We start from the raw sequence: 4203 nt of genomic DNA, 5'->3' as shown, positions 1-4203 counted from the left end.
CCATAAGCCTTTGAAATACTAGATTCAGAAGCAAAATTCCTACACTGTATGAACTCAAGTCTGCACCAAAAATAAAGACATTGATCTTTCTCCAACTGAGGAATAAATGCCACTCTATCTTCGCTTCCCGTGAAACTGGGGAAAAGGTTTGTGATAAAATTGGGCAAATGCCATTCCTGCTCAATAGGGAAGTCATTGTCCTCATGAACTCTTGTCCATTCTCAGTGTCTGGAGCAAGGAGACCCACCAAGGTCCACCTGAAATGGAGGACCAGCTTCACCATCCCTGGATAATGGGCTCCTTCGGCTGGGAACATTGGGTAGAAGAAAGGATTTTCATCATTCAGAACCTGGGAGTCAAAACCGTGACTGATCTGAAAAGGAAAAAAAAAGTTAATTTTATTATTATTATTATTTTGAGAGATCATAAAAACAATATCCAACCCAAATGGAGGAATTGTTCGACTCCTGGTCATTCTGTTTACATTGCATCTCTTGTCACTTCAATAGCAAAACAAAATAGATGACACGACAGTGGTGGGGCTCGTTAATAAGAACAATGAGTCTGCTTATAGACAGGAAGTACAAGGGCTGACATTGTGGTATAAAGAAAATAATTTTATACTTAACACCAAAAAAACTAAAGAACATAAAATTGACTTCAGAAGGAAGAGAGATGTACATTTACCATTGTACATAAATGGTGAGGAGGTGGAGAGGGTTGGTAGTTTTAAATTTCTGGGCATTTATATCTCAGAGAAGCTCTCATGGACTATGAATGTTGACATCCTTGTGAAGAAGGTACAGAAGAGGCTGTACTTGCTGTTTGAGGAAGTTGCACAACATTCTCAGAGACTCTTCCCATCCTGCTTACAATCTTTTTGGACTGTTGCCTTCTGGCAGAAGATACGGAACAATTAAAACTCAGATCACACATTTTCTGAATAGTTATTATCCCAGAGCTATAATTGCACTCAACAATGAACTAAAGGGCCACCATCAGTAAGCTGTTGGACAGCATTACTTGGTCTGCTGTGCGGATGCTTGGGTGGTTTAGGAGTGGTGAATTTTTGGTGGGTGGGGGTGTGTCTGGGAATTGTCATGTGTGTTGGGCTTGGTCTCTTGGTGTGATGTGAATTTCGTTGTATGGGTATACTGTGTATATAGGTACAATGACAATAAATTTTATAAATAAAAATATAAAAGCACTTAGACTTATATTCCACTTCACAGTGCTTTTACAGCCCTCTCTAAGTGGTTTACAGAGTCAGCATATTTCCCCCAACCATCTGGGTCCTCATTTTACCCACCTCGGAAGGGTGGAAGGCTGAGTCAACCTTGAGCTGGTGAGATTGGAACCGCCAAATTGCAGTCAGCAGAAATAGCCTGCAGTACTCGATTGTAGAAAATATAACTTCAGTAACAGAGTGGTCAGTGCCTGGAATGCACTACCTGACTCTGTAGTTTCTTCCCCAAACCCCCAAAACTTTAACCTAAAACTGTCTACTGTTGACCTCACCCCATTCCTAAGAGGTCTGTAAGGGGCATGCATAAGCACACCAGCAGGCCTACCGTCCCTGTCCTAATATTCCTTTTTACTTACTCTTTTCATGTATTCAAATTATGTTTATACTGTTACCTGTTATCTTCTATATGCTTGAGAAATAAACTTATGATATGATTATGATTACTGCCTTCTAACCACTGAGCCACTGCAGCTCTTCAATGAAGAATTTGGCTATTGCATATAGCCAGCAGAGATACACAGTCTGCATTATGATTGCACCTGAGAGAGGATTGTCTGCTGGGATCTTTCTCTTCCATTTGATAGAACCTTCATCCTTACTCCATACAATTCCTATAATAGAACTTGGCTCTTCATTTAGAAGAGAGGATGTCTGGCTGTAAGTTGCATGTCTAAAAATGATCTTCCCAAGAAAGACACACCTGTGGGATTTTGTAGTTTTCCAACATGGTTGAAATCTGGATGGAGATGTCAGTACCAGCCGCTTCGAGAACAGCCACTGTGTTTCTCTGCCTTCCACAGCTGTAGTTGGGAAGGTTGGCCTCCCCCTCCGAAAGCAGGTCCAGCAAAGCCTCCGAGGTCATTTGTGGTCTGAAATAATTGTCATAGACTTTGTATCCGAGGGTGACATTGAACAAAATTTTGTGATTTTTGTCGATCGCTTGGATTGCGAAAAGGAAGGATAACATTTTCCAGTACTCTGTTGCTGGTCTCCTGAAAGTATGAACGTATCAGTACATAATCAGTGGAAGCAACATTTTATTATTTTAAAATTTATATTTGTAAAGAATTGTCTAAGAAAATGAAATATTAATCAAAATTAAAAAGGAATGAAAAAATAGAGAAAGGAAGGAAAGGTCCAATATTTTTTTTTTTAAAAAAAAACCTGATTCCCCACCTTCTTTTCAACACATAATTTTTCATTTCTGCAAATTCTACATTTTTCACTATCTAGTCCTCCACTGTGAGGATTCCATTATTCTTCCATCATTGAGCATACAAGAATCTTGCCACAGTTACCATATATAAACACGATGAATGTTATGTACCGTATTTTTTGCACTTTTCCCTTCCAAAAAAAGTGGGTGGAAATGTCTGTGTATCTTATAGAGCAAATGTTGCTGAAGCCTCACCCACCCGCTGGCCCCCACAATTCGGCCCCTGCCTCCCAGCAATTTGCCTCCTTGCAGCAAACAGAAAACAGCCCGGTCAGCTTCAGCATAGCCTGATTCAGCACGAGCAGCTGACTGGCTGTTGGATCAGCCTCCCGGAATACTGCTGATCAGCTGTTCCAGGTTGTGGGGATCACCATTGTCCCCACCCATCACCACAGCTGCCTCTCGCCATCTCTGCGAACCCCATTTTCGTCCTCCATGAGGTGGCAAGGATTGCAGATTGTTTTCCTCCCTAAAAGTTAGGTGCATCTTAGATTCCAGAATATTTTATAGTGCAAAAAATACGGTAATTCTTTGCTCAGAAGTCCCACTAAAAAAAATTCTGGTTTCTTCACAATTTTTAGCCTTTCTAATTCTTTACATTGTTGTGTTAATTTGATATAAAATTTCAGAGCTTTCTCACATGTCTACCCTGCATGATAAAATGTCTCCCCATTCTTTTCACAATTCTTGCTTTGCTTTGAAATGTGTTTACACATCTGATGTCCTATACCAAGAATACATCATTTTATTTCAAAAAAAAAAATATCTTAATTTATGACAGACTATAAACCGAATGCAAGTTACCCAAATTCTCTGCATCTCTATTTAATATCCAAGTTTTTCAGGTGAAAAGGATGACCCAAGAATGAAATGAGACAGAAAGAGAGAAAAACTAGCAGATCAAAGAAATGATTCATTGTAAGAGAGGCAGCTAAAACTTTAGAACTTAGGGTGGAATGGAGAGGCTCTAATTCTGTACATAAAATTTGACGTACAGAGAAATTTGAGTCAAAGGAGATTTGTTGAAGCTTATTGGTAGAAGAAGCATCTTCGTGGCAGAGACAATGCCAGCAATGAGAAACTCTCCTGGCTTGTAATAGTTCTCTGGATGCACCTCGTCCCTCTTCAGGTTCAGGAGACATTTGGCTCTGAGACTTGCCAGAATTTCCTGTGGCAGCAGAAGCAGCAAAAGCAGCAACATGACTTGCGTTCCTGATGAAGTCTCCAGCCTTGCTTTGAAGACACAGTGATAGGAAGAGGTGGAAGAAACCAAAGCCCTCTTCTAAGACAGAAGCTCCAAAGGTTTTGTAATCCTGACAGAGTCTGTACAAGCCTTCATATCTGCATCCCCTGCCTGTCATAAAAGCTTTCAAGGTTCTCCTGGGCCTTTTATGCCCCCAAGATTTTCCAGTGCAAAGATATTAGCCAACAAGGTGTTGATGTGATATCAAAGTGGAAGCCTGTTATGGCTGTGTTTGTGTGATATCTGAAAGCAATCCAAAATGTCTTTTGAGATTTATCCCCAGGAGAATAAATAAATCTCTATGATTTGAATAATGGCAACAAGAATAGACATCATCTCTGTAAACTCTGAGTGAGTCAACAAGCAGGTGCCCAATGGGAGAAATCATCAATGGGGTGAAACTCTGAAAACGAGACAAGAAGTGAGACAGAAGAACTTTCTCCCAAACATCTCATTTCCTACCATTGCATCATTATTAAAGCATTACAGCATTACAGC

Source organism: Pantherophis guttatus, chromosome 2 (assembly GCF_059756535.1).
Source record: "Pantherophis guttatus breed Tessera chromosome 2, ASM5975653v1, whole genome shotgun sequence".
NCBI classification, from domain to species: Eukaryota; Metazoa; Chordata; class Lepidosauria; order Squamata; family Colubridae; genus Pantherophis; species Pantherophis guttatus.
This window is presented reverse-complemented; position numbering follows the sequence as displayed.